This window comes from Pleurodeles waltl, chromosome 3_2 (assembly GCF_031143425.1).
Source record: "Pleurodeles waltl isolate 20211129_DDA chromosome 3_2, aPleWal1.hap1.20221129, whole genome shotgun sequence".
Lineage (NCBI taxonomy): Eukaryota > Metazoa > Chordata > Amphibia > Caudata > Salamandridae > Pleurodeles > Pleurodeles waltl.
The window spans coordinates 168,514,369-168,539,214 of record NC_090441.1 but is presented as its reverse complement, the minus strand read 5'-3'; the positions used below and the strand labels follow the sequence as shown (position 1 = coordinate 168,539,214).

General features: G+C 45.6%; 1 protein-coding gene across 7 annotated transcripts in view; it reads left to right on the top strand.

Annotated features, from left to right (window-relative positions):
- TNS1 (tensin 1) overlaps positions 1-24,846 on the top strand; it is a 1,530,885-nt gene that overhangs the window by 806,626 nt on the left and 699,413 nt on the right. The gene's annotated exons all lie outside the window — the stretch shown is intronic.

Genomic DNA, 24,846 nt, shown 5'->3' with positions numbered 1-24,846 from the left:
GGATAGATGCTGATACACAAAGACACAACAGCGAGCACACCTATGGGGATAGATGCTGACACACAAACACACAGCAGCCACCACACCTATGGGGATAGATGCTAATACACAAAGACACAGCAGCCTGTACACCTATGGGATAGATGCTGATACGCAAAGACACGGCAGCCAGCACACCTATGGGGATAGCTGCTGATACACAAAGACACAGCAGCCAGCACACCTATGGGGTAGATGCTGATGCAAAGACACAACAGCCAGCACACCTATGGGACGGATGCTGATACACAAAGACACAGCATCCAGCACACCTATGGGATGGATGCTGATGCACACGACACAGCAGTGAGTACACCTATGTGAGGAAGATGCTGATACACAAAGACACAGCAGCCAGCACACCTATGGGGTAGATGCTGATACACAAAGACACAGCAGCCAGCACACCTATGGGATAGATGCTGATGCACAAACACACAACAGCCAGCACACCTATGGGAATAAATGCTGATGCACAAAGACATAGCAGCCAGCACAACTATGGGGATAGATGCTGATGCACATATACCCAGCAGCCAGCACAACTATGGGGATAGATGCTGATGCACAAACACACAGCAGCCAGCACACCTATGGGAATAGATGCTGATACACAAACACACAGCAGCCAGCACAACTATGGGGATAGATGCTGATACACAAAGACACAACAGCCAGCACACCTATGGGATAGATGCTGATGCACAAACACACAGCAGCCAGCACACCTATGGGATAGATGCTGATACACAAACACACAGCAGCCAGCACACCTATGGGGATACATGCTGATACACAAAGACACAGCAGCCAGGACACCTATGGGGATAGATGCTGACACACAAACACACAGCAGGCAGCACACCTATGGGATAGATGCTGATGCACAAACACACAGCAGCCAGTACAACTATGGGAATTGATGCTGATGCACAAAGACACAGCAGCGAGCACACCTATGGGGATAGATGCTGATACACAAAGACACAGCAGCCAGCACACCTATGGGATAGATGCTGATACACAAAGACACAGCAGCCAGCACACCTGTGGGGATAGATGCTGATACACAAAGACACAGCAGCCAGCACACCTATGGGGATAGATGCTGATACACAAAGACACAGCAGCCAGCACACTTATGGGATAGATGCTGATACACAAAGACACAGCAGCCAGCACACCTATGGGGATACATACTGATACACAAAGACACAGCAGCCAGCACACCTATGGTATGGATGCTGATACACAAAGACACAGCAGCCAGCACACCTATGGGGATAGATGCTGATGCACAAACACACAGCAGCCAGCACACCTATGGGGATAGATGCTGATGCACAAACACACAGCAGCGAGCACACCTATGGGGATAGATGCTGATACGCAAAGACACAGCAGCCAGCACACCTATGGGGATAGATGCTGATACACAAAGACACAGCAGCCAGCACACCTATGGGGATAGATGCTGATACACAAAGACACAGCAGCGAGCACTCCCATGGGGATAGATGCTGATACCCAAAGATACAGCAGCCAGCACACCTATGGGATAGATGCTGACACACAAAGACACAGCAGCCAGCACACGTATGGGGATAGATGCTGATACACAAAACACAGCAGCCAGCACACCTATGGGGATAGATGCTGATACACAAAGACACAGCAGCCAGCACACCTATGGGGATAGATGCTAATACACAAAGACACAGCAGCCAGCACACCTATGGGGATAGATGCTGAGACACAAGGACACAGCAGCCAGCACACCTACGAGGATAGATGCTGATGCACAAAGACACAGCAGCCAGCACACTTATTGCATCAATGCTGACCCATAAAGATGCAGAAGTTATTACGCCTACGTGGATAGATGTTGATGCACAAAGACACAGCAGGCAGTACCCTGTGCAGGTAGGTGCTGATCTAGAAAGATGTAGCACTGAATGTCAGTGCGAGGGTGGATGAAGCATTGGTTCTGCAGTGGTGTCTGGGCTGGGTCTCATACACATCATCAGTGCGGGAAATTTTCACTGGTGCTGAGCTGTTTTGGGTCAGCCTTGAACCAACAATTGCACTTACCAAGAGACACAAACTGTATTTTTACCACGGGTCTTCAGTGAAAATGTGACTGTAAAGTAGCCTATTAGTCATGCAGCATTTTCTGGACTCAGGGCCAGGTGTAATACAATTTTACATTTGCAAACGGCACAAATCGGCATCCCTATTTTGCGAGTCGGTATCCAGTTACAGACTCGCAAAATAGGGAATGCGACTCGCAGTTCGGAAGGGATGCATGATTGTTTTGTGACCGTGAAAGCGGTTGCAAAACAATCGCAGTTAACACCAGTTTCAAGTTTGTGGAAACCCATTTGCAAATGGGAAGGGGTCCCCATGGGACCCCTTCTCCTCTGTGAATGGTAGGTAAAATGTTTTTTCAGAGCAGGCCGTGGTCCCACGGACCATTGCCTACTCTGAAAAAAATGAAAAGAAAACTTTTCATTTTTTAAATGTATTCAGTTTTCCTTTAAGGAACACAGGATGCGTTACTGTATTTCAAAAAGAAAAAAAACTGCTTTACTGAAAAGCACAGGCATGGTGGTCTGCTGACCCCAGCAGGCCACCATCCCTGTGAGTGTGGCCATTCACAAATGGGTAGCAAATTGCGACCTGCCTCATAAATATTCATAAGGCACGTCCCTTGCGACCGATTTGGGAATCACAAACAGTATGGTTAACCCTGTTGTACATTTTGTTTTGTGACTAGCAGCTTGCAATTTGCAAACTGATCACAAATTGCAAGACGCAAAACAAAAGGTCGTACATCGGGCCCTAAATGCACAATATCCTGATACCCGTGCCATTTACACAGTATTTCAGTGACTATAAAGAACAGAAATGCCATGTCCCTGACTTTAGAGTCACCAGAAGAATCATATCCACAACATTCATGTGTCTGAAGCGTCAATTGAATTCATATTTCCCTAAACAACATATCAGGCAAAGATATAATTTGAATTACATTTTTCAGGTCAGTTGTTCCTTTCCTTTTAATGTAAAGGAATGTTGGCAATGTACCTCAAGAATCAAGCTCCAGGCTTATCAATGCCAAGAGTGATCTATGCATGATGCCAGTGACAAAGTGGCACAGCACAGCCAGAGAAGATATGCTCCTTTCTTTCACATGATTCATTGTGTTGGTTTCCATGTTTAGGAAGCAAGGGAATATGTTCAAGTGTTATGTGAATAGAAAAGGGACAGAAAACCTAATTAAAGTTATCATTGGGGCCAGAAAACAAGGATCTTGCCTCAAGCGTTTGGCAAAGGCAGGTGACATCCCAACTCATGGCAATTTAAATAAGAAAACAATAAATGTTGCTCATCTGTGAAAAAGATAGTTCCATAGGAGGCGTCAGGAATGTGATTATGAAACCCCTCTCAGAAAATAAGACTGGGTCTGTTTCTTTGACCTGAGGGTGATATCATTGCCAACAGGATAGATTATGCATGTCTAGAAATAAATCAGGGGGTATCTCCATACAAGAAGATATTTTTAAGCCAGCTCTGTAGAGAAACAGGAATATAGGTGTTATCCAGCTTTCCAGAAAAATAAATGATAGCTGTCAGCCATCTCTGCGGAGAAGGAGACGATAGAAGATGAAAGCTACCAGCAAACTCTGGAGAAGAAGGTAAGTGTGACCTAGATCACCAGTGAAGGAAATAAGAACTGTCATCCATCTCTGTGGAGAAGGAGATGATAGAAGAAAACTACCAGCCAACTGTAGAGAAGAAGTTAGGTGTGAGCTACATCACCAGAGAAGGAAATGAAAGCTGGCAGCCACAATGTAGAGAAGATGATTGCTGCCAAGCACCTCTAAAGAAGAAGATAGATGAAGATAAATGGGTCATAGAAGATAAGAACATACATGTGGTCCAGCTCTCCAGAGAAGGAAATGAAAGCTGCCAGCCACCCATGTAGAAAAGATTATTGCTGCCAGCAACTTCTAGAGCAGAAGATAGATGTGAGACAGGTCACCAGAGTAGAGAACAAAAGCTGCCAGCCACCTCTAGAGAAGAAGATAATGAACATAAATGTGAGTCAGAGAAGATAAGAACATAAATGTGAGCCAGCTCTCCAGAGAAGTAATGATAGGTGCCAGCCACCTATGTAGAGGAGATGACTGCTGCCAGCCACCTCTAGAGAAGAAGATGGATGTGAGCCATGAGTGACAGCTAGGCCTCCAGAAGAGGAGAATGTCACTCTCACTCCCCTGTTCAGAGAAAGGGCTACTGTCATCCTCTCAAGCAAACCAAGTAGCTGGAAAAAGCCAGATGTCAATCCTCTCTCCACAGCTGGAGGGAATGGCTGCCAGCCAGCTTTCTAGAGAATGGGCAATTAGCCACCAAAAATCTCTCCACAGAACAAGAGCCGGTTCTCCATAAAGGGGACGATAGCAGGCGAAGATCTCTGCAGCAAACGACAAGATAGCTGCCATTCGTCTCTCCAGAAATGAAAGGTGCCCACTGCTTTCTAGAAAAGGAGAGAAAATCTGCCAATCTCCTCTGCAGGGAAGGTGGGTGTGAGTCACCTTTCCACAGTATGAGAAGAACATAGAAACGTAGCTGCCAGTCTGCTCGCCGGCTGCTTTCATAGCCACGGAAAAGGAGAAGATAGGAGTCAGCCTGCTCTCTCGGAAAGGAGGGGATAGGAGTCCGCCTGCTCTCTAGAAAAGGAGGAGATAGGAGTCCGCCTGCTCTCTAGAAAAGGAGGAGATAGGAGTCAGCCTGCTCTCTCGAAAAGGAGGAGATAGGAGTCCGCCTGCTCTCTAGAAAAGGAGGAGATAGGAGTCAGCCTGCTCTCTCGAAAAGGGAGAAGATAGGAGTCAGCCTGCTCTCTAGAAAAGGAGAAGATAGGCGTCAGCTTGCTCTCTGGAAAAGAAGAAGATAGGAGTCAATCTGCTCTCTAGAAAAGGAGAAGATAGGAGTCAGCCTGCTCTCTAGAAAAGGAGAAGATAGGTGTCAGCCGGCTCTCTAGAAAAGGAGAAGATGTGTATCAGCCTGCTCTTTAGAAAATAAGAAGATCGGAGTCAGCTTGCTCTCTAGAAAATAAGAAGATAGGTGTCCGCCTGCTCTCTTGAAAAGGGGGATGTAGGTGTCAGCCTGCTCTCTAGAAAGGAGAAGATAGTTGTCAGCCTACTCTCTAGAAAAGGAGAAGATGTGTATCAGCCTGCTCTTTAGAAAAAATGAAGATAGGTGTCACCCTGCTCTCCAGAAAATAAGAAGATAGGAGTCAGCCTGCTCTCTAGAAAATAAGAAGATAGGAGTCAGCCTGCTCTCTAGAAAAGGAGGAGATAGGTGTCAGCCTGCTCTCTAGAAAAGGAGAAGATGGGTGTCAACCTGCTCTCTAAAAAAGGAGAAGATAGGAGTCAGTCTGCTCTCTAGAAAAGGAGAAGATAGGAGTCAGTCTGCTCTCTAGAAAATAAGAAGATAGGTGTCCGCCTGCTCTCTTGAAAAGGGGGATGTAGGTGTCAGCCTGCTCTCTAGAAAAGGAGAAGATAGTTGTCAGCCTACTCTCTAGAAAAGGAGAGATGTGTATCAGCCTGCTCTTTAGAAAAAATGAAGATAGGTGTCACCCTGCTCTTTAGAAAATAAGAAGATAGGAGTCAGCCTGCTCTCTAGAAAATAAGAAGATAGGAGTCAGCCTGCTCTCTAGAAAAGGAGGAGATAGGTGTCAGCCTGCTCTCTAGAAAAGGAGAAGATGGGTGTCAACCTGCTCTCTAAAAAAGGAGAAGATAGGAGTCAGTCTGCTCTCTAGAAAAGGAGAAGATAGGAGTCAGTCTGCTCTCTAGAAAAGGAAAAGATAGGTGTCAACCTGCTCTCTAAAAAAGGAGAAGATAGTTGTCAGTCTGCTCTCTAGAAAAGGAGAAGATAGGTGTCAGTCTGCTCTCTAGAAAAGGAGAAGATAGGAGTCAGTCTGCTCTCTAGAAAAGGAGTAGATAGGTATCAGTCTGCTCTCTCGAAAATAAGAAGATAGGAGTCAGCCTGCTCTATTGAAAAGGGGGAGATAGGTGTCAGCCTGCTCTCTAGAAAAGGAGGAGATAGGTGTCAGTCTGCTCTCCATAAAAGGAGAAGATAGGAGTCAGCCTGCTCTCTAGAAAAGGAGAAGATAGGAGTCAGCCTGCTCTCTTGAAAAGGGGGAGATAGGAGTCAGCCTGCTCTCTAGAGAAGGAGAAGATAGGTGTCAGCCTGCTCTCTAAAAAAGGAGAAGATAGGAGTCAGCCTGCTCTCTAAAAAAGGAGAAGATAGGAGTCAGCCTGCTCTCTAGAAAAGGAGAAGATAGGAGTCAGCTTGCTCTCTAGAAAAGGAGAAGATAGGAGTCAGCCTGCTCTATAGAAAAGGAGAAGATAGGTGTCACCCTGCTCTCTAGAAAAGCCTGCTCTCTAGAAAAGGAGAAGATAGGAGTCAGCCTGCTCTCTAGAAAAGGAGAAGATAGGCGTCAGCCTGCTCTCTAGAAAAGGAGAAGATAGGTGTCAGCTTGCTCTCTGGAAAAGGAGAAGATAGGAGTCAGCCTGCGCTCTAGAAAAGGGGGAGATAGGTGTCAGCCTGCTCTTTAGAAAAGGAGAAGATAGGAGTCAGCCTGCTCTCTAGAAAAGGAGAAGATAGGAGTCAGCCTGCTCTCTAGAAAAGGAGAAGATGTGTATCAGCCTGCTCTTTAGAAAATAAGAAGATAGGAGTCAGCTTGCTCTCTAGAAAATAAGAAGATAAGTGTCCGCCTGCTCTCTTGAAAAGGGGGATGTAGGTGTCAGCCTGCTCTCTAGAAAAGGGGGATGTAGGTGTCAGCCTGCTCTCTAGAAAAGGAGAAGATAGTTGTCAGCCTACTCTCTAGAAAAGGAGAAGATGTGTATCAGCCTGCTCTTTAGAAAAAATGAAGATAGGTGTCACCCTGCTCTCTAGAAAATAAGAAGATAGGAGTCAGCCTGCTCTCTAGAAAATAAGAAGATAGGAGTCAGCCTGCTCTCTAGAAAAGGATGAGATAGGTGTCAGCCTGCTCTCTAGACAACCTGCTCTCTAGAAAAGGAGAAGATAGGAGTCAGTCTGCTCTCTAGAAAAGGAGAAGATAGGTGTCAACCTGCTCTCTAGAAAAGGAGAAGATAGGTGTCAACCTGCTCTCTAGAAAAGGAGAAGATAGGAGTCAGTCTGCTCTCTAGAAAAGGAGAAGATAGGAGTCAGTCTGCTCTCTAGAAAAGGAGTAGATAGGTGTCAGTCTGCTCTCTAGAAAAGGAGAAGATAGGAGTCAGCACGCTCTATAGAAAAGGAGGAGATAGGTGCTTGGCAGCCATTCACTCTGCAAATAAGATAGGGGGGGGGGGTCACCATACCCGATATAAGGCGATAGCTGTAGGTTACTCTATAGAGAATAGGAATGCTATCAGTCAGCACCCCAGGCAAGGAACAGATATCTGCTGTTTAGGACTCCAAGAAAGAATGTATTTGTATGGAAGAAACATCTTGGATGGGAGCTTTCAACACAAACAAGCCTGAGATCATCTTCCCGAGTATTGTGCTGGGGCGACAGGGGGCTCTTTCCATCACTCTGGCTCCGGCGCAGTTCACTGTGCTACCGCGACAGTTTTCCGATACACCAAGTAACATTCTGCAACATAATGGTTACTCCTTTGTTTGTTTGGGTCTCATGTGTAGTGCTAACATGGTTCTTCCGCTGTTTCAGGGCGCTCGGAAGTACTGTGCGCAATCCATGCATCAGTCCTAAAACAGCTCAGAATTCAGAGAGTCCCAGCATCAAGGCTCATGGCCTTTGGCTCTGAATCAGTCAGCGTGACTCTGGAAAGGCCAGGAAGACGCACTCACAACAGGGGAGTGACCAGCATGGGACCGGGAGAATGTTCTGGTGAGGGCGAGCTTCAAGGGGGGGATTATCATAGTATAACAGCCCTGACCTGGAGTCTGATTAGGCCACACCTGGTTCAAGCAGCCTTTTGGGGTCAGCTCTTGCGAGCTAAGGTCATTATGTTGGCCAAAGCCCGGAGCTAGGCATTATGGGAGTTATTTGCATAAACCATCCCTTACCACCGCTCTCTATTTAGTGCAGATGCTTCCCTTTAGAGAGGACATGAGCACACAGGTAAGACACCAGATCTGGGGTAACAACGGTCCCTTGTTATTGCTAGGCTGACCCGGGTCCATGCGCCAGGCCAAGCGGCCTTGTGTGGCACCTGCAGGCGAGGTCTCTCTTTGTACACAATGGCGCTTTGCACGCTGTGACTTGTAGTTTCACTTGTACCGTTTAGGCCTCCAAGGTCCAGCATGGAGCGTGCGCTTGGCTGCAGGCCTAGCTCTGGTGCAAGGTGTGACCCTGGGCATGGATGCGCTTAGCAGGCCGGAAATGTGTGTAAACGCACATGAGGGCGCATGCTGGCGTCTCTGCAAGTGAATTCTCGTCAAGAGTTAATCTCGCTTTGTTGAGGTGGGTCATTGCACACAAAGCGCCCACTGACTTCAGATTCAGGTTGGCGCTTTGTGTGCAATGATCCTCCTCAACAAAGATTCATCGAATCCGAGCAGAGTTTGCATTGCTCAGCCCTCAGTGCTGTGGAGATAAGGAGGCTCTGCCGACTGGCTGCTCGTGGGTGAGCGGCAGGGGCGAGGGGACATGGGTAGCGAGCTGGTTTTCCGAGCTTTTGATGCCCTGGAAGAACACGATGCTGTACTCGGAACAATCAACTCACCTCCCCGGAGATGTAATCGAAAGCATCCCGGGCTGGAGCGGAGGACGAGCTCCCAGAGGAGACGGGAGGAATGCGCTCGGCAGGCACGCGCTCCAAACAAACCCTGACTTTCCCAGGCATCTTTAGGGCTTCGGTCTATCCGGATTCTGCCTTTTATGGGGTTGTGGTATAGGGGGCAGCAATAAACTTCCTGAAAAGCTGCATGGGCGTCGAGTCACCAAAATGCCAGAGGTAGCGGACGTGACGTCACACATTCTTTGACCTCAGTGGTATCAAATCACTTTCATCCTAATTATGATGACATCACAATAAGTGATGTCACTCACTAAAGCCTCATGGATAAAAAAAAGAGAAAAATTATTGCCAAATCACAGGGAGGTGCACCATTTAAAAAAAGAAAAAAACAAGCGTGGTCAGGTTTACTGGCGCTAATTCTCATGGAACACAATAGGATGATGGACCAAGTGCTGAAACTTTTCAACACTCACCCCAAGTCACAGAGCTGGGTTTAATCCATTGTTCTTTTGCTGACCATGCCACCCCAGTTTGGCCCAGCCATATGCAAATCAGTCTTGGCCCTGATCACCATGGGAACAGTCAGTCCAGCCCGAACTGCTAGGCCAGGTCCTCCCTGGACCAGAAACAAGCATCCTTGGACTGGTTTTGGGGGATAGCTTGATTCCAGTGGCACAGTAAGCAAGTGACCCATGTCTGGGTATACCCTGGCCACTTAGGGTGGCTTTAGCAACACAAAAGGATGATGGACGGAGTGCTGAAACTTTTCAAAACTCATCCCCAGTCACAGTTCTGGGTTTAATCCATTGTTGTTTTGCTCACCATGCCACCCCAGTTTGTACCCAGCAATAGTTGAGTGGAGCCTTGGCCTGTTGTATGCCTTTCCGCTCACACCACTCCTGCTCAGAGTTCTCAAGAAGATCAGAAATTATGTGGCTCAAGTCATCATTGTGGCTCCAGACTGAGTTCAAAGAGTCTTTCATCCCGAGCTATTGAGCATATCTATCAGTGCTCTGATCAGATTGCTTCCTTGGGAGGATCTTCTGTCGTAGCAGCAGGAGAGGATTCTGCACCTGAACCTGCCAATGCTCCTTCTTCATGCGTGGAGACTGAGCGGCTGCAAGTAACAGCATTCAACCTTCTGCCTGAATTCTGTGATGTTATCTTGACAGTTCAGCATCCCTCCATCAAGACGGTATATGCCGGCTGTTGGCACAAGTTTCTGGCATGGTACACAGCTGAAGATTGGTCCCTTATCTGCTCCCTTTCCCAAGTCCTGTTTATCCTCACCCTCGACCAACATGGCTCTGTAGGCTCTGCATTGGGCACAGTGAAAGGTTACTTATGTGCCATCTCTGCTTCCCTGCAGCTGCCAGATAAACCTTCCCTCTTCATGCCCCCCATTGTAAACAGGGTCTTTAAAGGTTAAAGGGCCAGCACATGATTCTACCAACTCCATTTGTTATGCCTCAATTCGACCTTAATTTGGTTCTAACTTTTCTGATGATAGCTCCCTTTGAGCTACTTCATACCTGCCTTCTTAAGCTCCTCACCATCAACACAGCCTTACTGGTGGCAATAACATCTGCCCGGAGGGTACGTGAACTGCAGGCACTGTCATCTTAGCCTCCATATGTGTCTTTCTTCCCCGGCAAGCTGCTCCTTCAGACTTGAGTATCCTTCTTGCTGAAAGTAGCCACCCTTTTCCACATAGGCCAATCCATCACTTTGCCTTTTATGCTCTGCCTCATCCCTCTAAAGAAGAGGACAGACTCCACCAGCTGGACTCAAAAAGACCACTGTTGTTCTACCTTGACCACACAAAACCATTTTGGGTGGACGATCAACTCTTTATTGGATATGTCAGGCCCTGAAAGGGAAGGCCATGTAGAAACGAACCATCTCCTGATGGATCATACTCTGCATTAAGACCTGCATCGCACTGGCCAAGATGTAGCCCCCAGATGTCTTGTGTGCTCTTTCCACCAAAGCAAAGGCTGCAACCACTGCAGCAGCACATGGAGGACCAGGCCCCAGACATCTGACAGGCGGCAACGTGGGCCTCACTGCACGCGTTCACCAAACACTACTGCCTGGACAGTCAGAGCCGTAGTGATTGGCACTTTGCCTAATCGGTCATGCATGACTTTCTGGTGTAAATCATGTTTGCAGATCCACCTCTGGGAAGGTATCGCTACAGTATCTATTCTAAGGTAAGGGGTCTGTGGCTAGAAGTCTTTATCAGATGAACAAGTTACTTACCTTCAGAAACGCCTTATTTGGCAGAGACACTAGACGCACATTCCTTACAGACCCACCCATTCTCCCTGCTCCGTAAAAGGATTTTGGTCTAATTTGATTGGCTGATTATGGATTGCACATTGATTTTCCACCGTTCTGCTGCAGCTAGTGGGTCAGGAGGCAAGAAAGCTAGGACTGGCTAACTGTCTCCTTTGGAGAGTGACCTATTGTGTTCCTTTTTAATCAGCAATGAAGGAGCAACAGATAAGTGTCTGCAGAAAATACTAAAAACGAAGACTGACAAGCATTCTGACAAGTGCCTCTCGCACTGGCAGCATCAGCTTCCTGCCTCAAAGTCCAAAGATGCAAGTGCATAGAGAATGAAGTGCTATGAAATAAAGTGACATGACTAAAGATGTCGACTGTTAGAAAATCATTTTAGCCTTACAGCAATGAAGACACTTGATCTGGAAATGCTGAATAGTGTTCTGGGAAGTTTTTTTGAAACCTTTGTAAAGTTTTATTGAAACTTTTGCAGCTTCATTGCACAGATTATTATGCATTTTCACATTGGCGACGATGGTGAACTTTGTCACAAATTTCTAATATAAGGTCAACTTGCGGCTATGCATACAAACACTTTGCAAAATATAAACTTTTAAAGAAAAGAATTGTGCATGCATCAAGAGTGACAAATGTAAAAATTAACTCACAATGCACAAGAAATATTTTGCAGAAGTGTACATAATTTTGGAAAATTACTGTACTATGTTAAATCCTCTAATTTGGAACTTTGCAAAGGCCATATTTTGGTGCTTTGCAAAACTTTACTGGCGTAATTGCACAGCCCTAATTATCTTTCCAGTGTTTTATAGCGCATTAAGCCTTGATTTCTTCATTAAAACGATTGCTATTTACAAATTGTTGTCAACGTTTTATATTTCGGTCTTTTAGTGGTGGTTCTGTGGGCGTTTTAAAGTCTATTACAATCGAATGGTGTGTGACAAAATGAGATGAACCCCATTATATGGCCAGAATACGTTCATCTGAAACATTTTGTAACGGTGTAGTGCCAACAGAGGGCACTGGTAAATCTAGGACTCAAGGAGAGGCAAAATATTACCGCAGTACATGCTGGGAAGAGGGAGACTACATACCAGGCAGGACTTTCCTCAGTCACTACTCAATAGACATCATGCCTAGGCCAGTGATGGAACTGGGAGACATTTACTCTGGAAGCCCTAAATTGGGGGTCAAAGTAGGACAAAAGAAAGGAGGTGGATTAACTAGGGGCAGAGCTCGAAGAGCAGATTCTGACAGTCAATTTATACATTTATGTTCCAGATTACTTAGCTGGTCACAAAAAGGATGAATTATAAAATATCTTGCACCTGCTTCACAGAACTTTGTGTGCACAGCAATTTTGAGAGGCTTATAATGGCAGTAAGTTAACACTAGGGTTTAATACAGTGTTATGAGTTCTGAAAGCCGCAATCACTGTGTTAGGTTCACTAGCTTGACTTTATCTTTTTCTCGACCAGTGACTCATAATTTCTGTTAGTAAAGATATTTGAGTCCTACATCTCACGATTCATAAGCCTCATTGTCTTACGTAACATTTTCTGTATATTAATTTACGCATGCGTATGACATTGTGCATGTGTGGTGTAAAAGGCAATGATGCTCAGCACTAGGATGGGTAGTGATATAATAGAATTAAATAAAAAATAGTAGAAGCCATTCATATCAATGTTTGTGTCATTACTCATACAGACAGATGCATCTTGAATTCTTGAAGTGTAGGCACGCCTCTTACGCGGGGAGTTCAACAAAGTTAATAACCTGCCTGCAAATCATAGTTACTCTTAAGTACTTGTGAAGTGATAAGCTGTGTGCCTTTGTTTTCTTCCAGTGCTCTGGAGCGTAGGTGTTAGGCTCCAGATAGCTCCCATACAGTATTGTACTCAAACAAAAGGCAGGCTGATGGCCCTTTAAATGAGGCTTATGTTTGTGCATTACTGGGAGTGTAAACAAGGAAGCCCTCGAGCCGTCTGCACATTGCTGCTCCAAAAGGAATGCAGACACCATGCGGGCCTGCTGAAATATGTCCTGGTGTGGGAAAATGATATTTGGACAAATTCAGAATGTTTCTCTGGGTCGACCGATCTCGGAACCTGCCAGAAATAGCCTCTGGAACTGGATTTCTGCATGATCCCTCTCCTTTCCAGCACTGACCTGGGCACATCATTTGGGAAATGCAAAGTACAGTTTCCATGCCACACAGAATGCCCTTTTGTCTTTGAACGGGGCAACCCAGTGTAGAGGGGGAAACAACCTTTAACTGAGCCCTGCATCTCTAACAATTTCTGACAGTAACCCTCCTACAATATTGCTTTGTTTGATGATGTCACCTGTGGTATTGAAGTGTATAGTGACATCATTCAGGAGATGGACCCTTTTACCTTTGCCAGCGACACACTTAGAAAAGCTGGCAAAGTTGTAAAAAAGAAAAAAAACTAATCCAAAGTTGTGAGTATTTTTTTAACCTTTTGAGCTTTTCACATCCACAGTCATAGCTATAAATGTTATTGAACAATTACAGAACACCACTTCAAAATTGCCAGGCAGCAGTACAAAATTATTTAGCAGCAGTGCTATGCATATGCTCTTGTTCTGGGGCTTTAAATATGTCCAGACCGCTGTATTTCCCAGTGTCTCAAATTTCATCTGTACAACATACAGTCAAAAGAACCCTGGTGGCATACGTCCTGGGATATTTTCCAACAAAATGACTTCATTATTTTTATTTTTATTTTTATTCTCGAAAATATCCTACAGTTCCCAGAATGCTGTCTGTTTTTAGCTTAAAAGCCAGGACTGGCTGAAGGTGTCACACATGTCATGGACCCAACCACTTGTCAGCAGTCGACATAAGCTGAGTGCTTGGCAGCAGTTATAATGTTTGTTCCCTTCCACTCTAATTTCCTGTGGTAGCGTTCTAGAGGAAATTCACATTGTTTGTGGCCTAAATGGACTTTTCCTAATCGGAAAGCAAGTGTTATGTGGCTGTGCACCTGACCGACTCGATAACGAGATCTTGGCACTGCCTAATTCCCCGGCTGCAGCTGGACACTGGTCCGCCAACAGTCGCTCAGCGCCATGCACTCACGGTCCCATTTCGGGGTTCTGGATTGGGTGTGTCCTGCATGGGAGGAGGGGCAGCAGAATCTGAGGTGGGTGGAGCCACAGTGGAACTGGGAAGACCAGTTGGGTAGGGTCAGACATGCTCAAGGACATTTCCAAACAGACTATTGCCTCAGAAAGGCTTGGGATAGTCAGTCACCCGGCAGTAATGTTGAGAGCCAACCTGGGCATCATTGTGAGTGACCCGGAAGGGCACTTGGAATTTATGACAAACAAGAATTTGCTCAGGAGGCAGAATTGTTCAAGCCATTCGTAATCATGCCCACTGTGATGAGCTCTCAAGCTTCCTGGGTCCAAGCATAAGTAGTCCATCAAGTCTAGTTTTTTTTGTTTGCATCCTGAAATCTGTATTTCTGATTTTATAATGGGTTAAACAGGACCACAAGTCTCAGAATGAAAAATAAAAGTTTGACTAGGGTGAGCTGCTGACATGTACTTTGAAAACCTGAGAACTCTGCCTCTGTTCATACAGGCTGGACTAACACACTCTTGAAAGCTAATATTTGTGAAAAGAAAGTCCAGTAAGGGAAGTATAGAGTTCATCTGAAATGAAACAATCTGAGAGATCTACTTATAAGCAGATTTGCAGACAGCCAGTGGCTCTTATAATCAGTGCGGCTGTGACAGAATCACTCACATGCCTGAACTGCTGGATCCTGTGAAGTGTGGTGGTGCTGGGTTGGAATCACTGATGTGCTAGATTTGTGGTGCTTCAAAGCATGGCCGTCAAGTGTCCCTGTGTCAAATATGAGACCGTCCGTTTGTCCTGGCTTTTTATCAAAATAAAAAACAAAAAACACTCTGAGTGCTGGGATTTGGTGCCACCTTACAACATTGGAACCAATGGATCAAGTCCTAGATTCAACATGGTCTTGGCTGAAAAGCCATGGCTGGCTGCTGACGTCATTCTTGACAGGAGAACCTGGACGTTTTGACAGTCGCTGGCCTGTTAAGATATCTTCCCATTGCTCTCCATGTTTAACCTTCAGAAGAGAAGAAGTGAATTCAAACTCTGTGTCTGTTTCAATGCAGACTTCACAGCCAGACTCAGCGCTTAATTTGCAAAAGAATAAGTGCTCCGTTCCAGATTTTTCTTAAAAGCTCGAGGGTGGCGAATGCCAATTTTTGGGATTGTCAAATATCAAGGCTGTATAGCCTTGATTCCCCTCATACCTCTTTCACCCACCAACGTGCTCTCCCTGCCCATTTATCCTACTCTTCCAGGTAGATTTTCATCCCTGATTTTTAGGTCTCATTTGCAACAGAGCATGTGCTAAAAGTGCTCTTGTTTGCTAGAAATATAATATATAACAAGGGGCTTGCGGCCCACACATTGCTTAACATTCATTGGCTTCATTGTCACTCTTATTTGCTGCCTTCTAATTGGCCAGCATATGCAGGCTTCACTTCCTCTTCTTTGGGCCGGAGCATGGTCCAATTACTGCATGCTTCAGCTTGAGTGCTGGCCTTCCACTGATTGCGCTCTGATTGAGGTACTATTTTTATTTTTTCTTCTTCTCTTTCTTCCTTTTTGAACCTCCTGCCATTTGTAGCTTTGTTTTATTATTACTATGCCACACACACACACTTCAAAGAAGCCATTTTCTCCTTTAAAAATAGATGTTTATTAGGACAACAGATGTTACCTGGTTTTATTGTGACAACAGGTGTTATCTGCTTCCAAATATATTTAAGGAATAGACATGGGTGTGATTGCTTCCTTTACACAGTAGGATTGTTTTTTCTAAATGTCATTTTTTATGCATGTGGAGATTAACTGATTTGCTCAGAATCATAGAGGTGTTGTGCCGTAACCTAACAAGCACTGCCAAAGCCAATTGTTCTGTCCTTTGCAACTGCTGTCTTTGCTGTTGCCTTTAGTTCAATCTGTACAGCATGGACATTGCCAACTTTGGCAATGCCTTGAAGCCATGCTGTATAGCAGTGTGGCTGTTGTGCAGCATGGCTAAAAGTAACTAAAAAATGGCTATGATACATCCACTGCTATTGTACTTAAGAAAAAAAAAACATTAGCCCTGTCTGCATCACAACACTTTCTAAAATCAGCTTTATCCACACTGCAAAACGTGTGTGCAGCTGTACATCATGGCTACAAAACATTGCCAAAGTCAATAGCTCTCACAGGAGAGACTTGTTGCCTTAGTGAATGCTTGTTCCTTTTGTCACAGTTCTTCTGTCATTCGCTTCATGCCGCTTTCCTCCTTTCCTGCCTTTCTCACTCTGGTTCTCTTGCACTGGGCCAAAGTTTGATCATTCAGAATAAGTTCTGATACCCAAAAAAATGAATGCCGTCGGGTCCCAACGCGACCACCGGCTAAAGTGAAGCATTGCAGCCAGTGAAGGCCTCTTTCAAGTTAAGCGGTTTCCATGAGGCTGCAGAGACAATTAGTTCTCTCAGTATTAGAACTCTAGATAGTTCTATCGATACCAATCCGAGTCACCAGGAGTCCACGTTTGTCAGAGCTATGCTTTCATTTCTTAACTTCTCTTTATGGAATTAAGGGCCTGAAGTATCAAAGAGTTTTACCCATTCTATATCTATGGGAAAATGTGTTAATACACATTAGCCTAAATGAGGTGCACTCTTTGAGCCCAGCAGTGAAACATTTTACAAGTCCATGCATGACTGGGTGTTGCAGTCCAAGCATGTTTTGATTGAATTCTGGGCGATTTAGTCTTGTGTATTTCATTTTAAATCCAAGACTACAATTCCCAAACCCAAAAATAAATCCTGGAATGGACAGATAGTCACACATAGACCTGAACATTTGACAGCCATATGAACCTCAAGCAGTTGATTGTTGGAAAACAAAACCAGATTTAATATAGGGCATTCAGAGTTTGGTTACACGGACTAAGGTGACACATATTATAATAGCAGTATTTAGTTAATCAGGTTAATGTGTTTGATACAATGTGAAACTCGAGTCAAGTTTTTATTTATTTATTTTATTTAGAGAGTTTTCTATAGCGCTGGCATGATCCAAGGGTATCAGAGCACTTTAAAATAGTACATGTTATCAAACACATCAATTATATACAAGTATAGCTTCCCATAATCATACATATTGGAGAGTAAGCAGGAGTGAGGTGGAGAAATCGTGGTGGAGGGGAATAGGTCTTGGGGTGATGGATGACTTGCTAACTAAAATGTTGGTTGAGGAGGAGTTCCTTCAGCTGCTTCTTGAAGTTCTGGAGGGAGGGGTTTGACCTGATGTGTACTGGGATGGAGTTCCAGATTTTAGGGGTGTTGCTTGTAAAGAAGCATGTCTGGGTTTGTTCTTTTTGGACTTTAGGCGGGATGAGGAGTAGGGGTGTTTGAGCTTCTTAGTGTTCTTGTCTGTCCTGCCTTTTTGAGTTTAGCGGCAAGGTATGCTGGTTTCCCAGTGTGCAGGGCTTTGTGAGTTAGACAGGCAGTTCTAAAGTTGCAGCGAGCTTCGATTGGGAGCCACTTTAGTCCTTTCAGGGCAGGGGAGATATGGTCATATTTTTTAATTCCTGTTACCATTCTGGCCGCTACATGGAGAGTGGATCTCATGGGTGCAAGCTGGACTTTTGCTGCACCAGTGAGGATGGCATTCCCGTAGTCTAATCTGGAAAGCACCAGCACTTGCGTGGCATTTTTTAGGTCATCTGGAGGTAGGAATAGTTTGATTTTGTTCAGCAGTTTCAGGTTGTAGAAAGCATTCTTCGCGTTATTCTTTATATGATCATTCATAGTCAAATTGGTGTCCAGAGTGATTCGTAGGGACTTGACAGAGACTGTTGGAGTAAGATTGCATTGAAGAGCATCTGCGCATTGTATCCATTCTTGCATATGGGGGAGCTGCTTTGTCTTTGATATGAGAAGAATTTCAGTCCTATCTTGGTTGCGTTTTAGGTGGTTGTAGGATAGCCAAAGTTGTACTTCTTTGAGGGTGGGATTTAGTCGGTGTACGTCCTCTATTGAGGAGATTTCCATGTAGAGTTGGGTGTCATCTGCGTATAGATGGAAGGGGATGTTGGCTCGGTTGAGAATGACAGTAAGGGGGGTCCATGTAGATATTGAATAGTGTAGGCGAGAGGACAGAGCCTTGCGGAACACCTCTGGTGATTGCAATTGTGTCAGAGGTCATGTTGTTTATTTTTATTTGTTGAGAGCGGTTCTGTAGAGAAGATGAGAACCAGCGCAGGACCACTCCTTCCACGCCAACCCTTTTTTGGAGGGAGTCCAGGAGAAGCTTGTGGTCGACCGTGTCGAAGGCCGCTGATAGGTCTAGGAGAATGAGCAAGCAGAATCGGTCAGTATCTAGAGATTTGTGAAGGTCATCTACTTTGTTCAGAATCACTGTTTCTGTGCTGCATCCTTTTCTAAATCCAGATTAAAGTGGGTTCAGAAGGTCGTTGTTGTCTATGTGTTGGTTTAGCTGGTAGACAACACATCTCTCTAGAGTTTTGGCAAGGAAGGGTAGATTGGAGACGGGTCCGAAGTTGTTGAGCTCATTCAGGTCTGCTCCCAGTTTTTTAAGCATTGGCGTGACTTGACTGATCTTGAGGCAGTCTGGTATCATGCCGATCTGCAGGGAGCTGTTAATAATCTTAGTCCAGATGGGGGTAAGAGCGTTGTTGAGTTTTTTTGCCAGGGAGGCAGGGAGAAGGTCTGCCAGGTGAGAGGATTTTTTGGATGAAGCCAATAGGGCAGAGATGTCCGTCTCCGAGAGTGTGTTAAAGACCTTCCAGCCTCTGGGAGTTGCCGTGTAAGATGATATCCGTTGTTTATTATCAGAGAGATAGATGGTAGGGAGTCCGTGGAGAGAGCGGTGATTATTATTTTCCTTTCTTGAAGGAAGGCTCTCCGTGGCTAACAGATTGTCAGTTTCCAGGGAGAGCTCAATCTTTGTGATTTTGTCCTTGAAGAAGTTGGCAAAGTTGTCACATCGTTCTTTGGAGGCCTGAGGATTTATTCAAGTAGGAGCAGCTGAGTGTTTTAAAGAGAACCTTTTATTGTAGCAGGAGCATCTGGCACTTAAGATGCTACAAATATTAAAACATGATGGGTTTGATCGAACCTGAAGCTGCAGACTGTGACAGTTTTCATAAAGGGATAGCAATGTTGATTTTCAGGTTAATTTCTATTTTTGCTTGTTCTATTTTCACTTGTACTTCAGTTTACATTCCCATCTCATTTCCTGTTGTTGTCCTGCATGCAGCTGTCTTAACTGTTTGCATCTGCCATTGTTTTCAGACAGGAGCTTTGGTCATAGTCTGCAGCATAGCACAGAGAAGGGTGTGCTACCTTTTGGGGCAGCGGTGTTTGCTGCATAACACAGAGAAGGGTGTGTTACCTTCTCGGGCGGCAGTATTCTTCCACATGCACTAGCATTTGTGGAAGACTTGCTTGGGATCTGAGCATCCCAAGCATGTATGAGCCTTCCAACACACTGAGGACAACTCACAAACCTCACAGAGACTGCTATTGTGCTGACCAGATATAATGGTGTCTTAATTATAACTTGGTTAGACACCTAATGATGTTCAAAGCATGCAAGTTTTGCAATTTTTCATTTTGTGAAGATAATGAACAGCTCACAACTTCACTTGGGCACACAATTGAACCACACACATTTTCCATCAAAAAGCTGAAAGGAACAGGTTTTGCTGATTTTTCTTCACACAAAACCTTTAGAGCACCTTTTCACCTACTGTCATTCTCATTGAACCAGTTCGGCCTTCACAAAGTTCATAAAGTTTTAATTCTGTCAAGAACAGGCAGTACTTACTTTAGGTAACACTGTTTCTGGTAGATACTCTCTAACCGCAGAATTCTCAACTTTTAAATGGATCCAAGGCACCAGACTGGGGCTGTCTGTTTTCCAGCAGTTGCTACAACATGCCTCTAGGTGGCATCACCTTCTCCAGAAGTGATACCATGGAATTGTATAAAGACTCCACCACGGTGTGCTGGTGTTTTCCTTTAACCTTCTGTGCCCTCAGTTGCAGATTGACCACGCCACACTGTAAACATGACAGTGTTCAGAGCCTAAGTTGGGACCTTTTAAAACCTTCAAATGCACTCTACAGAATGGGAGGAGGTGGTATCCTGGAACGATCTCCCCTATGAACTTCGTTTTGAACCCTCAGAGCAGCTTTTTAGAAAGAAACTCAAAACCATTCTTTTTTGTAGATAACTCTCTGAATTCCTCCTGCTGCTAGCACCGGTCATGTCTGGTTAGCGCTGGGATGCCTTAGGGTAACTACGCGCTTTATGAATCCTTAAAACTAAACTAAACTATCCATCTTCGGATAGATACTTCTAACTGCAGGTTCCGCTCCTTTTGAATAGATATCAAGGATGCACCTACAAAAGGAAGACAGGTTGATGAGTGGACTTACACCAGGAAGCCCTGTAGAACTGAGCAGTCAAAAAGGTCCCTCCTGCAGATCTGGGCATCAAGCCTGTTGAAGGACAAACATGTGGCAACCTAGCCGATGTCCTGCAACACTTCTCACCAATACCTTAGTGGCAGCTTTGACTATGGTGGAATGAGCCCAAAGGCCCTCAGGAGGTTCCTTCTTGGCCAGGGCACAACACGTTTTTAACCAGTGGGCAATGCATCTGGCCAAGGTTTGCTTCAGACCTGCCATTCCTTTCTTAGCCCCGGTTAATCAACTTGAAAGCTGGTCGGCCATCCACCTAGTGCTCCTCCGTTGGCGTTATGAACAATTAAAGGCACGCTTTGGATCCAGTGGGTGAAGCCTCCTTCTGCTTAGGGGGTGTGACAGGGAGAAGAAGGTGTGGTGGGTGTTGGACTCTCCCACAATGGGAGATACCACTTTTGGTAGGAACGATCAGAGGAGTGTGAAGCACTACTTTGTCAAAAAAGACTAGTCTATGATATGTGGTGATTGTACTGACAGCAGCTGCTGACACAACACACACAATTAATCACAATGAAGAAGGTCAACTACCTCAGGAAACAGCTGGAGATTGGCCCAAAAGCCAAGCACATCAAGAATGTGAGGAGTGAATTAAACTTCCCAAGGTGGCATGATAAAAGGAGCAGGAGGAAACATTTATGTTGGGCCAGAGTGAAAATGTAGATTACAGCAGCGTAATTCATGTAATTTTGGGAATTTTGCATTATGCTTGTTGTGCAAAATGTGCGACTTAGGGGGTCATTACGACCCTGGCGGCCGGTGGTATGTTGGCGGTAACACCGCCAACAGGCTGGCGGTGTTCCGCCAGCAATTATGAACGTGGCAGAATTGCCACGGCCATACCGCCGGCCCCTCCACTTTCCCGCCAAGATTCCGCCTGGCGGTCATAATCCCCAGGGCATCGGTGCAAGCACCGCTGCCCTGGGGATTATGACTCCCCGACCTCCGGCCTGTCCATGGCGGTACACACCGCCATGGAAAGGCCGGCGGTAAGGGGACTTGGGGTGCCCCTGGGGGCCCCTGCACTGCCCATGCACTTGGCATGGGCAGTGCAGGGGCCCCAGGCATAGCCCCGTCGCGCATTTCACTGCCCGAATTTCGGGCAGTGAAATGCGCGACGGGTGCTACTGCACCCGCTGCACATCAGCGTTGCCGCCAGCTCTATTATGAGCCGGCAGCAATGTTGAAGTGACATTTCCGCTGGGCCAGCGGACGGTAACACTATTACCGTCCGCTGGCCCAGCGGAAATGTCATAATAGGGAGACAGAAATACCGCCGGCAATGACGGTATTCTGTCTCCCGCGGCCTCGGCGGTCTTTTGAAAAGACCAATGACCCCCTTAAAGTGAAACAAGAATATCAGCGTGGGACAACACAAGCAGTTCAGCAGAACACCAGCAGCCAACTAACACGTGCAGCTGAGAGTGAAATAGGAAAATGAGCGTGGCACAAACAGCTCAGCAAACTACCACCAGCTAAGTGTAGCACATGCAGCCAGAGCTGAAGAAGAATAGCTGTGTCAAGAAAGGTAGTGTCAAGCAGTCCAGCAGACCCCTTCTAGCTAAGTGCCACAGCCAGATCAAGGTGAAAAAGTATATTCTTGGTGTGCTACAGGCAGCTGATCTAACACAGCCTAGTAACTGTGAGGTGGCAGCTGATGGTGAAACCTCAGTGTGGCACAATCAACCAAGCAGGTCACTGAGAGGAGGGGGCTCACAATGATGATCTGGGGCCCTATTACACATAGGGTGCACTTTCTATGTTTGTGCCACGATGCACCTTAAAACAGGCGCACCGGGTGCAAACAGAGAAAGTACACCATGTTACATTGAGTGTGCTGCCCACACGATAGTCACGAACCTGGGGGCAGCGCATTCAAGTGAAAAAACGGAGCAGCTTTGGAGCAACCACTCAGTGTTTCACTGTGCAAGCGGCAGCCTGCCTGCACTCTTAAGGGGATTAGATATCCCCTTGTAGGCGGGTGCAGTGAGGACCCCCTTTCGCCCCTCCAGAGGGCTGCCAGCAGGGGGTGCACTGACAGTACGCCACCTGACAGCTTCTTTCCCTCTGTGCCCACATATATAATACGGTGCGGGTGCAGAGGGAAAGGATTACCCTCATTTTCATGGGGCCGCGCCTCCATGCAACTGAGGGAACACGCTCTGGTGATAGCGCGGGTGGTATATGTGCACCGGCGCTATCTGTATTACAGAAAGGGCCACACAAGAGCCCGCGGCCCTTTATGTAATACCAAAGTGCTCCAGGGGCGCGCAAAGCGGGTGCACATGTAAAATGTAAATTTCGCACTTGTGTAGTGCACTACTCACCCGTTAGGGTCTCAAGGCGCTGTACGCATACCACTGTGGAACCCCTCCTGGCTTTTCCCTGTGAGGCACCCACTCCTGGACAACCCTCAGCGTGAAGCCAGGCATCCAAGCGCTGTCAGGGCTGTTATGGAGATTAAGCAAGCTATTGCCCAGAGTTACAGAGTGGGACCCATGAATTAGATTAGGCACCGAGGCGAGAATTATCTGGTCCAAGGGAATTGAGCCCAAGACCCGCTGATCTCTGCATCAGGGTCTGCTGCTCTAACTACTGTGCCACACTTCTCCACGTGTCCATTGCACCCATCGGGCACTTCCTATAATACGGCCCCTGGTCCACATGTCATGAACCGCTAACCGTGACAAGGGCAGATCAGTGTGAAATAATAAACAGGCGTGACACCTGCACTACAGCACGACACCAGCGGTCACAGTGACCAGGAGCGTTCTTCACTTGCACTGGTACAAGAGCAAAGATATTATCTGGGTGTGTGAACACAATTGTTACTCAGAACAACCTCCCTCGCCACCGCAGTAAGTGCACGGTGACTGCCCACTCCACACCATTGAGGAGACTCAATCACGCTTCACAAACAATGAGGGTACCAGGTTTGGACAAAAAATATTCAAGAAGGACATAGCAGAAAATGGTTCTTGTTCCTCAAATCCTCTCGTTTACTTTAAGTGTTACAACTGTAAGTTGATATAGAGTCATGGTTTTGGGTTTTGAGAAGGTGTTATAATATAATTCTTTGTCAAAGATTTAGGGCCTGATTCTAACTTTGGAGGACGGTGTTAAACCGTCCCAAAAGTGGCGGATATACCACCTACCGTATTACGAGTCCATTATATCCTATGGAACTCGTAGTACGGTAGGTGGTATATCCGCCACTTTTGGGACGGTTTAACACCGTCCTCCAAAGTTAGAATCAGGCCCTATGTCTTGTGATGGTATCAATTTTAGAAAATTAAGATATCGTTTTCATTTTTAGTGATATTTGTACGTTCCTGTGGCTTTTTTTTTTCTTTTCATCAAGATTTGTGGCAACTAATTGAGTGTCGTGGGGATTTTGTTCTTACTGTTTTCTTTCAAGTCTGTTTTTGGATAAAGCTCCCACTTTACACAGGGGTTTTCGCAATTCTGTACATTTCAGAAAGGTTTATAATAAACAGCTTCTGTTTAGCAATGTTCTTATCTTACAGGGATATTTGATTTAATTCTCTTTTAAGCACATAAATGTCAGTGCTATCTCTGTGATGAAGATTTCTGGGCATTCTGTTTACCTGGAGGCCGGTATTTAAAAAGTTGCACTCTTTAGGGGGAGAAAAAGACAAAGAAAAGTGTTAGGTTTATGAATATTTATGTTAAGTTTTAAATGTGTCACATTAATGTGAGATACTGCTTATGTTACAAGAAGTGCTGGCATTAGCATCTTTTTTTTTTTTTTTTAAATACCTGTTTAGTTTATTTATTTTTGTGTTCATTGTGCGCATTTCCAATTTTTTGGTGAATTTGAACCATTTCAGTAAGATCTGGTATAAATGTATATCTATTTCCGGCAGAGCTGGTGGACTTTTGCCAGTTACAGGCACTTCTGTTCTAACTATGTTTTCCAGGGAGATTTACTACATTTGTGCACAGCACAGGGAGATGTGGAGTACTTTTATCTATTTCAGGGAGATCTGGTGCATTTGCGTCGATTTCAGGGACAGCTGGTGTCCCCATATCAGGATCCCGCCAGTGTGGAAGCCTCCCTGGCGGACAGGGAGTCTCGCGCTTCCGGCCATAATTTTCCAAACCAGGCAAAAGTCTGGGAAACGCAGAACTC